Here is a 13,222-nt window from a genome sequence, read left to right on the forward strand (position 1 = left end):
TGAACGTCAAGCAACTTAATAAAGCACTGCACAGGAAATAAAAACTTTCATCATTAAAATGTATTTCAACAAACTTTCTGAATTCGCATTGTTGCTTCTTATCATGATAATTAAACTTAGATAATGTCAACGACTGCACTTTGACCGCAATAAAATTAGTTTGTTTAAATTTGAATACTTGATGAGCTTCTGTTTTAAAGAAAGTGAAATTTTTTATTAAGCTTCACATCCAAAAAAGAATTAATTTGCGGAATTCCTGAATAATTTTGCGTAAAAATTTCTTTATTGCATTTTTTCATAAAGACATCGGAATTAACCCCCAAAAATTTTGTTAGGGATTATTTCTTGAAATTTTTCGATATATTTTGAATCCTTTCATCTACTTTCCTTTCTTCTTTAACTTATAAAAGGAAATAAAAGCATGTAAAATTATGTAATGAAAAAAAGAGAATGTTTGTGGTAAATTTAATGCTTACAAAAAACGTCAGAAACAGAAATCAAAAGGAGACATTCTTAGTACAAAAATGCAAATGAAACTTTTTCAATTTATACAAAATTTATATACAATTTTTATAGGTATGCCTTACTTTTTTTTCAGTAAATGATTCAAAGTTTTCTTTTCTACACTTTTCATAATTGCCGTCAGTCGAGGAACAGAAAACAAACAACAAGAAATTCTTTACAGTGTTATTCAATAACATCATGTATATGTATATACTTTAAAACAGAGTCCAAGCAACTTTTTGGCACAAAATTGCCATCAAATCTCAAAAACAGCAAGGAAAAGATTAAAAACTACTTTAAGCAAACTTTAAGTTCTATTTTTGAACTCATCATAAGCCAACAAAAGTAAAGAAAGAAAACATTCTAACTGGGTTGAACGTCAAGCAACTTAATAAAGCACTGCACAGGAAATAAAAACTTTCATCATTAAAATGTATTTCAACAAACTTTCTGAATTCGCATTGTTGCTTCTTATCATGATAATTAAACTTAGATAATGTCAACGACTGCACTTTGACCGCAATAAAATTAGTTTGTTTAAATTTGAATACTTGATGAGCTTCTGTTTTAAAGAAAGTGAAATTTTTATTAAGCTTCACATCCAAAAAAGAATTAATTTGCGGAATTCCTGAATAATTTTGCGTAAAAATTTCTTTATTGCATTTTTTCATAAAGACATCGGAATTAACCCCCAAAAATTTTGTTAGGGATTATTTCTTGAAATTTTACGATATTTTTGAATCCTTTCATCTACTTTCCTTTCTTCTTTAACTTATAAAAGGAAATAAAAGCATGTAAAATTATGTAATGAAAAAAAGAGAATGTTTGTGGTAAATTTAATGCTTACAAAAAACGTCAGGCAGAAATCAAAAGGAGACATTCTTAGTACAAAAATGCAAATGAAACTTTTTCAATTTATACAAAATTTATATACAATTTTTATAGGTATGCCTTACTTTTTTTTCAGTAAATGATTCAAAGTTTTCTTTTCTACACTTTTCATAATAAAAAAATTGCCGTCAGTCGAGGAACAGAAAACAAACAACAAGAAATTCTTTACAGTGTTATTCAATAACATCATGTATATGTATATACTTTAAAACAGAGTGAAACAGACTTTTCTGACAAAAATATAAAAGGAAGGAAAAATAAAAGAAACGTAAAACCCTTGCGAAAGTGCGTTCGTGCTGATATTTATTCATAAGAAAATTGTTATAATATTAAAGCTTCATGCTCTATGATATCATGATGAAATACGGGAAAATAAGCGGAACGACAAGATGTTTACTAAATAATTTCTCATTTTTTGAGGGTGTGCCAATAGGCTCAGTTGTTAAAGCATAAAATTGGGCATTTAAAATAGAAAATTGCTCCCCATATGTTGTATGTACTGGATTTATGAACTGCTGAACTTTCCAGTAGCTCCGTTGGGATTCTTTAACATGATCCATGGCAAGGAGAGTAACCAGGTCGGGTGCTCTTATTTGTAATTGGAAATAAAACCCTTTAGCTATTCGGATCATTGAGGTCCAAAGGTGCACTTGGGTGATTCGTGGATAACAATTGTCTAACGAGTAAGGATGCGCAAGACCTCTTTGCACTAATAGACTTACAGTCTATAGTGAGATCAGAACCACTCCCTATTAGACAAAAATAAGTTGTAACTAGTTAAAGGCAAATCAAGGTCTGGTTAATGACTACGGTTTTTTGTCCACTGTGGACTCCTTTGATGACATTACTGACATTACTGTCTTCAAAGGGAGGCTTTGTGGCACAACAAATGAGTCGAAAAGAGACAAATGGAAAATTCCCCTTGTTGAGTCTCGAACTCGTGTCTGTTTTGCAATAATTATGCACCAAAGTACTAAATCATTTCGCCATCGAGCCACTACAACTCACAATGATATTTTCAGTCTACTCCCCTTATCCATGACCTTTCTCAGTTGGCACCTAGCAACTTTACAATGTATCAGCTCACCTTTATTAACCTCTTTATGTCACTCAACATTTTTTTACCTTCACGGAAGCATGAAAAAAAAGGAGTAAAAGTCAGAGTGAAAAATAAAACAATTTTACCAATTTTTTTCACATCCTTTACAAGTTTGTCTCACTTTTTCCCTCATATTTACTGCCATTCTGAACATGTAGATATGCATACAACGAGGTTAAAATAGAGAAAATAAGACATTTTGGAAATTAAATTATCCGTAAGAAAATTTATGATCTAAAAGATAAATTCTTAACCGACTCTTTTTTTTAACCATCGAACTTCCTAGGGTTGAAATAATAATAAAAAAAATCTGCAATTGAAAGTTACAAAGATTCGATTTACGAGCTTTCTCTCGCTTTGTGCTTAAAAAAAAACTTGAAACCCAACGTGCATTCAGTATTTTTATTACCCACAATTTTCTGTATGGAACTTTAGATGCTATGAAACTGTTACCGGAAATAATAAACAGAAGAAAAAAATGCAAAACTAAAAAAAATGAGTTCCTATATAGACATGATGATATTTTTTCTTTTTTTTCACCATTATACGAAACTTCAATGATTTATTTTCATTTGAGATTCGCTTACTTTTTACAAATTTTCTCATTCTATGGCCTTTGGCATCGGAGGACATTAAAAGAAGGTTAATTTGAATTTCAAATCATACGTTTCGCGTGGCTTAAGTTTGCTATCGTTGACTTTAATACTGTCATTTTTGATGGCCATAAAAGCTACTTCTTAGACTCTCGCATACTTGCCTCAAAGACAATTTCATTTCTTTTTTTACTTCTCCCTTCTTCTATCATACTTCCTCGTATTTATGTTTTCTTTCTCATTTTGACTTAATTCAGATTGGGATTCTCAATCAGAAATGAAAAATTGTGAATTTTAAATGTTGTTGTTAGCGCATTTCTATCAAGTATGTGACAAGATTTATGATTTTTTTTTTTTTTCACATACATCAATAATTTATGATGTACCTTTATCTTATGATTTCACAAGTATTGTTCCCGAAAGACACATGACGGAGGAATGACCACAAATTCGATTTCATGACTGAATGACTCTGGGCGACTTGACTCTAAGCCCATTTTGCTCAAACTGGGTGCCAGAGTTGTCACCGATCGATTTGTTGGCTGTCACAGGCATTTTTGGCGTCTAGACAAAGTAGACACCATGATATCGTGGCACCTATCACCCTATCTGTGTTGTGGCATAAAAAAGGTTAGGAAACAGTGCTCTAACCTGAAGTTATTTCATCGAATCTTGCCAGAGTCACTTGCACGGTCACTGCTCTAACCTACAGTCAAGTCAATCTAAAGTAGGATTTTCGTCCATTTCCAAGCCATGTGTTTTTCGGGAATAGGATACAAAGTTGAAAAATCAAAAGGTTATCCATTTAAAATAGATCAGACAAGTTCGCAAAACGCTTTAAGTCCAAGTCACACTGCCTGGCCTTAAAACGTTTAATTACAAACTAACAATACAAACTCAATGTTTTTGAAAGACATGCATATGCTGCAAGTAATTAACTACCCTGAATGGGAAACAAAAGAGTTTCGAAACCGACACAATGGCAAATATGATCAGTTTCTCCAGGAATTTGTTATGATCAGGCTAATCGCTCAGATACTCAGATACTCAAAAAAGATCCAAATATTTAGTCTAATAGTTCAGAATTTTCCCAAAAAATAAGAGAAATTCCTTTCATTTCTCAAAATTGAGCATCAAAACAAAACGACTCAACGCAAAGCTTTTCTGGTATTCTTATTTACTTTATGTGAGCTTAGTATATACCGTAAATTGAATTATTTGGAAGGCATTTTACGTATCCAAAACACACATATATAAGGGTTCTGTTGATATTTATTATCTGACTCGTTTGTTGAGCATTCAACTCTCGACTTAAAAGAATCCCCAATTCTGAGAATATAAATACGCAACGGATATGAAATATTATTAAATTCCTGGAAAAATTCATTCAAATTCAAATGCTCAAATTTAGAATTTATATTATTGACAAATGACTTGCCTGGAACATTAACAACGGAACCAGAGAGACAACGATTTACGTAATTGAAAGGAGGACAGAATGACAAAAGGCACAGATCAGCATTCATAAATTTTCGGTGAAAGGAAATAAAAAATTATGTATCTATCTACACTGTGATGTCTGTAATTATATTTTCCTTTCTCCCATCACTCGCTTTTCTTTTTTTTATTTATTTGAGGCAAAGCCGCTTGTTATTTTAGAACATCATAAAAATGTATATGAAAAAGCTTCGTTTGATATAATCACTGTTTTAAAATATATATAGGAATGAGATTTCTTTATACACGTTGATTACGTTTTTTTTTTTCTTCATCTTTTTCTTTGTGTATGGCATGTCTTGTATACACTTATACAAATATAACAAAAGCCCATGAATTATATCAAGCTATAAAGCATAATTTTCACCTTTCATAGCTACAGTCCCCCTTACTTTAATATCATTATTTCTTTTTTTTGTCTGCATACATATACCACGCGATATGAATATTTCTTCCTTTTGTGCTTAAGGTTTATATCATTCTGATTATGTAATTTGCTCTCATTCGTACGCACAGAAAAGCTCACAGTAAAAATGTTATTGTATGTGGTAAGCAAGGAGCAGCATCATGATGAGTCATGATGAGATATCTACATAATGCTTAATATATAAGTATGATGGGGATGTCCACTTGTTACGTCATATCCCCTCTTGCCCAGTCTTTTAAGATATGGTTGCTTAATTACTTATTTCCTACGCTGGTCGTACATATCAGAGCTTGGAATACTTAAATATACTATTTGGCCATGCAAGAGAGCGTTACTCTCAATCTGTTCTACTCTTGAGATCAATTGCTTGATTACTAAGGTTTGTTCCTAATTCCCAAAACCTCTTCCCCTCCCTCCCAAAATCCCGAACACAATAAGTGAACGATCCTTTGAACGAGAATCTTGTACAAATCTCTTCATAACATTCTTCTATTGTTAGTTACTAAGGAGCTTTTCATTCCTGTAGCTAAAATTAAGATTTAACATGAAATGCAGGAACAAAACCTGTTTTACGAAAAATTCTTGAGACTATAAAAGACCTTAAAAATTGACTTTTCTTGTAATACAAAAAGGGGATTGAAAAGCATGGGATAAGAAATGAAAGAACATGAAAAATTAATTTCGGCCGATCCAGGCGGTAATCATTGGAGTAATTAGGAATGGAATTAAGACAAAAAACTTTAAAACAAAAGATTTTTTTTTTCATCAAGAATTTTTTTTTATGGGCGAGAAGTTCTTATCAAAGCTACACAAACTTGATGAAGATTTGTTCATTTATCCAGCAAACTTATTGAACTTCCGTTCATCAAGCTTCATTTCCATGAACGATTTGTTTTGATTATTGAGAAGAATGCCTTGAAGGTTACACAAGAATAATTAAACTAACAACCCGAGCGACATATGGAAATGAAAAAGGCAGGGAGACCTTTATTGACGTCAGATGGAATATGTGTCTGAATGCTTGATAGAGCCTGAATTAAGTCATATTAGAGAAATGTCATGGTGTCATTTAGAAAAAGAAACTTCGATTCTCTAATTGTGCAGTCAAATTTGAAATCATAAAATTGATACTGTCGTATCGGAGCTCCAAGTGTCCCTAATACGCAAAGAGAGATGAAATAATGTCAGCTTAACGTGCCGATAGAGTAAGTTTATGTAATAGTAAACACTTTGTATTTACCTGCTTGTCTTTACCTACAGTAATTTCTTTACGGTATTTATTGAAACTCAAGACGTCAAACTTAACGATCGACCTTTAGAACAGTGGTAACTTAACTGTGTTAAAAAACTTGAAAATGCCATAAACCCCGTGCTTATTGCGGTTCCAGTCGAGGCTAAACATCAATGTATGCCACGAAAAATAAAATGTTGCTGACACCTGCTATAGAGTTTGATTTATTAATTTTAAAATTGAACATCTTGATGATCCTTTAGATTGATGCGTCATAAAATTCATGGACGAAACATAAGTTTTTATTATTTTGATACTACCTCAACTTTCACCTATTCTAGATTCATTTCATTCCTTTTGTGTTATTGCTTCCTTTTATTTTTTTGGTATCTTTGACTGATTCTAGAAACATAAATTTCAATAAAAATGGATTTTATGTTTCATGAAGCACGAAGCATAATTTTCTCCCGTTTCTTCCTCGCTCTTTATACATATTATTGCAGCACAGAAGAGAAATGTATGTTGGTTTCGTTATTATTTCTCCTTTCTGATACTTTGTTTCCTTTCATTTTTTCATCCAAAGGTAGCTGAAAAATCGTAAAATTTATAGACAGTGTGGGGTTCTGTTGAGGTTAAAAATAATAATAAAGGACTTTTTATGCGGAAAAAATATGATGCAGCAAAGGTTTTTGCACATAAACAAACGGAATTCATACATAAAAATTTCTTCCTTTTTCATCATGATTCAAATTATGTATTTATAATGATGCATCGCTACCTTCTGCATTGAATTTTTTTGCACTCTTTCCACTTAATATCTTTATGTGTGCAGGATATGAGGTTCTAGCATATGAGGTAAAATTATTTATGGTTTATGAACTGCAGCGCATTCAGTAATTTTTAAGCAAAGGAATTCTTGTGGTATGATCGCGAAAAGAGCAACGTGTTGGCTTTGGCTCCACTACGTCGGCGTATTAACGCTTAACTGCCATGAAGACACAGTGATGTTCATTCGTCGAACAATTTTTTCGGCGGAATCACTGTTGGCAGTAGTGTCACAATCGGATGATTTACCGGCAGAGATAACTTTAGACAACTGTTGTGATAAGTCGGATAATATAGGTAGTCGCTGATTACAGTATATAACTGGTTTTGTTTCGCTTGCAGTTACAGACTTGCAAATTCTATATAAACTAAAGCTACGATCAAAATCACTCATTAGTGGGAGATAGTGTTGCACTTGACATTAAAATTTAGCAGGGTTCGCCCAGAGCAGGCCTGCAGCAGGCCTGCAGTTTCTATTGTTCTAGATGCGCATCCAGATGCGCATCTAATTGCATCCAACTGCATCCCTGAACTTTTTGTATGGAAATTTTTTTCTAAAAAATGATGAAAAATTGCAATACGATATTCTAACTTTATTTATAAAAAATTAAAAAATGTAATTTTCCAGTGTTTTTCCGAGATTATATGTGAAAATTTAGGTAAAACTAGCATTTTCCAAGATTTTTCATCATTACAATATGTGAACATGTGAAAAATTGTCATTTTCAGAGTTTTTAAAGTATTTGGTTAAATTTTCAGATGCATTTGGATGCGCATCCAGATGCGCAGGCCTGCTGCAAGTTTTCTGCATCTCTGCATCTATCTGCATAATTCAACCCTAGAATTTAGCATGTGGAAGCCAGCTTCGTTGAGGGAGAGAGGTCTGGATCAAAGAATAACATGCAATACTAACATACTACCTAGAAAATGCTCAAATGTGAAGTCTAGGTCACTGCAAACAACTTTTCATCTGAATCATTTTTTGGCTTTATCACAAAGTTACCAAAAGTAAATTGAAAGCTGTTGAATCCAAGTCTTACTTAAGCTTCAAAATTTTGGGAAAAACAATTCACCAAGCACAAATGGATGTATTCGGAATTACTTTAAAGTGGTCCTTTTATCTCTTTATATTGTGAAAAGTTTAAGTCCAATTTCTATTATTTACGAATCTCCAAAAAGCTTTTCAACAACATTTTGTCATTTTATATGTTTTTTCAGAATGTGCTCGTATCCATTTCAACCAGTAACCATAGCACCAATAATTTCTCTTTTTGTATCCAAGATGAGATAATACATTTTTTGTGAAAACTCATAGCCTTGAGCTAATCGTCACCACGCGCATTTGCATATAAAATTCATATGATACCTAAAAGATGAAATCATGGATATGACCGTTCAAGGTAAAATTTGAAAAAATACAAAATCACCTTCATGAAAATGTTGTTATGTTCTTAAAGCATAATTGATAAACCCTGCCTTGATGCGAAAAAAATCCTTTTACTTATCTTCAAAAGTAATGCTTTCAATGATATAAAACCTTATTTTTATACTTTTTTTCGTACACAAATCTGTTTTATCACAGCACAAGTTTCCTAAGGAGTCATTCAGTTATGATTTCCCACATCGGGATCGTATGCTGGAAGGAGGGTTTGATTCGGGAGTTAAAACATCTTCAATGAGAAATGTTCATCAATTTGTTTAGGATTGAGACTCGAAGTCGATTCAAATTTTGCAATAAATACCCGAACAGCACATCATGTTCGTCAGGATACTGGAATGTCGCCGTATTAACAGGAAGATGCAATGTTGCCCTGACAGCACTGATACTTATCCATTTTTCCGGGGAGACATGAGTTTGTCACATTGTGCTTCTTGGAATTATTACCTGAAGTTGACTCGACTCATATGAAGTTCAAGTCGTTTCAAGATACAGTTAGGGTCTTTAACGTCTTTCTTAACCCTATCTTCAGTATTTCGATCCATATATCCTTCTATAAGTCAATGTCAAGTATATCTGTCTAACAAGATGATATGAAATATTATCATTGACGTCATAATTAAACAGTCCCTAAAAAGAAGAACTGAGAAAAAAGAATCTGATGAACAAAAGAATGTTGAAGTACGGAGTGGTATTTATTCAAAGGAAACGAATAAATTACATTGCATATTCCCTGAATGTAGAATTCACATTTCTCATTCATTCATATATATCATAGTTTAAAATCATTGCATCACATTAAGGAATAATCTCTTCTCTCATCTCATCTCGTGCACATATAAAAATCCCATAAACCTTTGATTTTTGACATAGAAATCATAATGCTGACTTTGCTTTTGGAATGCTTTTAATGAGATTCTTGAAATAAATTTAAATAAATAAACCAATTAGGTAAATGTTGCAATTTTTATAGCGTATTTCCATTTCCATGAAGGGAAAGCATGTTGATTGATGAAAAATTGTAGCATTTGATAAGCAGCAACAAAAAAAGAAGAGCTTTATATTCCGGCTCAGCGGCATCATTTATCATTTGCTATAACAATTTTCTTTAAATTTTTACCCGCGAGTAATGCGTTAAATTAATGAGAAAGAAAGGAGCCGCAAAAAAATTCTCGAAGGAATTCCCCTTTATTCTAATTGAAGCGACAAGAAGAAGAGTGATCAAAACAGAAAAAGGAATTGACGAAATAAGTGGGAGAAATAAAAAACTTTTTCATTGAAACGATGAAGCCTTCATTTGAAGTTAAAAGCGGAACGGAGCTGGGATGTCCGAGATGTACAGAAAAGTCTACGTTCTACATTGGATTTCCTGCTTTAGAAAGCTGCTGCTGCTGCTTGTGATTGACATTAACGTTTTTAGGTCAGCTTTAACCATTTTTGTCAAGTGAGTTCTTCATGGTTGTGTTTTGCAGAGTGTATCAAAAGTCTTTGTTATAAGAATTGACTCGATAGTTTTGGTGTACGGAAAACCAGATTCTAATGGTAAGTTCAATATTAGTTGAATATGGGCATTTTTGAACAATTCTGATATTAATATCAGTTGAATATGGGATTTGGGGTATTTTGTGATTTGGGGTACCCCAAAATTCAAGTACTTGTACAAATCTTTATTGAATTTTTCCTATATTATTATATTTTTTCATATTATTCATATTATTATTTTTTTAGGTGTATTTTGTATTCATTAATATTTTCATAAGTATTGTGCAAATCTAGGCTTGTCATATCGACAGCATTTGCCGGTCCATAGTTGAAAATATCCAATGAATTTTTGAGAAAGTTTGTCTCTGGTTAATTTTAAGAATCGAATTCCATTTACATACTCATAGGAAAATGATACAGATAAATACGATCTGAGGTGAAAAGCCTATCCACTTTCACAGGATTTTTCAAATTTTTAAGAAAATCTTGGGCAAAATTGCCATTTTTTGATTCGTTTTCGAGAGTTTTATACCTATTTTAGAAAATTGGCAGTTTTCGAATAGTAAATAACCAGATCTTCACTCTATTTTGTTCTCAGACACAACACATATTAGACACACAACCCAAATATCAGGAGATCAATATTCATGCTACATTTTTATTGAGAAGTCACTGGTGGGAACGAATCCACATACTCAAATATTTGATCTGTTACCTGGACATTGCTTGCAGTTTCAGATTCTTCAATACTGCTCGATATTCCAGACTCTACTCAGACACAATACATAGACACACAGATATAATTCGCTGTTTTTAGGAATTACAAAAGTACAATAGCCTACCTCGTTACTTGTTATCCTCAAAGACAAACAATCAATATGCTTGAGAGACATGAGATCAGATGATACTTACAATCCAGCCTAGCATCCAATTAAAAGCCTACAATCAATCATGTGCAAGCGGATCTAAAGAAAGTGGAACCACAAGAATTTTTTTTCTCTTTGGGAAAAAAGAACATTGAAGAATGGGAATTCATTAAATGTTAATGCAATATAAATCAAAAGCAACTTCTGCAAGTAACGCTATGAACAGAAAAGTTAATCATTGTCTCATGCGACTCAAAATGACCCGTATATTATCAAAGACCAATATTAATTATGCAATATAGAGAAGGCAAAAAGGCGAGAAGAGAAATTGTAACAGCAAAAGATTATAAAAGTTAAAAGCTGAAGAAAGAAATTGTAGAACTAAGTACAGCAAAGGAAAGAAAGGAAATTGAAAATTAAATTTCGCAATAACGCGAGAGAGAGCTTTACTTAATTAAATATATTATTACGGAGCATCAATAAAATCAGCAATGTGAAATATTTTTCCCATGCTGAAGAATAATTTTTCATATTCTTCTTTCCTTCCTCCTTTTTTTTGCCGCTTTCACTCGTATCATTTCAATTCATAATCAGTAAGTAGAATGGATGGAATGAGAGAAGTAGATAGGGAAGTTCATAAATGATGTAAAAGATTAAAGAAGTGAAAAGTACAATGGGAGTCAATGGGTTAATGCAAGTTTTTAGTTTCCAACTCCCGAGCAGCACAATGCAACGAACCGTAGGAATGTATCGAAAGCAGTCTTAGTTGGTGTAGTTGATTAGTCAAGTACCTCGAGCCTGGGTATTGTGGTGTCTGACCAGAGTGGAATGTGGGGTATAGAGCCATATAAATCAGAAAAACAAGAAGTTTCTAAATAATGTTGTGACTCCTAAAAACATGAAAATGTAAGGATGTGTATATGATGAGGTATTGGGTGTTTGCCTAAGCAGAAGGAAATTAGGGATATCGAGCCATCTGTAGGTAAATTTGCCAGTGCGATAATTAGGTCGAGATACTCTGTGGTCGAGTATTTAAACAACAGACCGGATATCAGTAACACTCCTTTGAGGGTACGTGGGTTCGTTTACCACAGAAACCGAACTCTCAATCATTATATAGAGTGCTGTCGATATGACAAGGATATGACATAACAGGTATCATGAATTCTTGTTGCTAAACCATTTGTCTAAGATTGTACGACTCAAATTGTTCAGTGAGAAGGGGAAATGGTAAAAAATTGTCATATATTCCCAGTGACGTATTCAAGAGGGAGACAATCCCCGCCCACCTTCCTTTATGGAAAATTCGCAAGGAGTTTCCCAAAATCGTTCCTAGATTTTTGCAAACTTTACAAAAAATCGACAAATTTATCAAAAACATCATCCACAATTCATGAATATTTGATTCAGTTACATAACAGATGAAGTTCAGACTATGTTACATAACAAATGAACGACCCCGATGGAGTTCAAATGGATGGAGAAATGAAATTTATTTAATATGATTGAGAGAATACGAATACTGAGAGGAAAAGAAAGAAAAAAAAATCCCTTAAAAGATCCATAGGGTAAAATGGTTTTATATCGTGCGCTCCTGAACGAAGCAAGAGTAATTTTTCTTAGTGATATTCATTCCTTAATTAAATATTTATGAATGATGCCTTCGTTTCAATGAAACAAATGAAATGAGGTAAAAAAAAATGGAAATAAAAAAGTATCTTCAACAAATGAAATGAGGTAAAATATTATTCCGGCATGAATTCCTTCTTGTTCTTAAATTATTGAATTTTTATAAAATAAAACTTTTGTGATAGGGTTCTTATAACAGGATTAGCTCATGGTGTAAGAGGACTCTTCATTATACAAATAAATTAGAATCACTCTTGAATGTTCATATTTCAAGCTGTTTCAATCATTTGAACATTTGAGTCTGTGATTACAGTCGGTCTTTTAAATTAGCATAGAATATTGAGGAATTATGTGGCTTTGGAAAAATTTACTTATATTTGATACGAATTTGTAATATGGCCCAGTTTAAATCTTCTACAAAAATACTTCTAATCCAAACTTATTTTATAAATTGCTTTAGTTTCTGGTATTGGAGATTACAAAAAATTTGAATTTTAATTTATTCTTATACTTATACATTTAACAAGCAATTCCGAGCAGCATAGTACGGTAAAGTTAAGGATTCTAGCGACCGAAACTTCTCAGTCTTAGTTTCGAGATTTGTCGAGACTGAGAATTCAAAGAACTTCGATGTAGTTTCGATCTCGTTATTGATCGTATCATGACTATTTTTCGTCTAACCGCTGATACGACTTCGTAGCGGTGCTCTTACGAACTCGTTGTGCTGCTCGGCAATAATA

This window comes from Chironomus tepperi, unplaced genomic scaffold, assembly GCF_022539635.2.
Source record: "Chironomus tepperi strain 1889 unplaced genomic scaffold, CSIRO-AGI_Ctep_v1 contig_16, whole genome shotgun sequence".
Lineage (NCBI taxonomy): Eukaryota > Metazoa > Arthropoda > Insecta > Diptera > Chironomidae > Chironomus > Chironomus tepperi.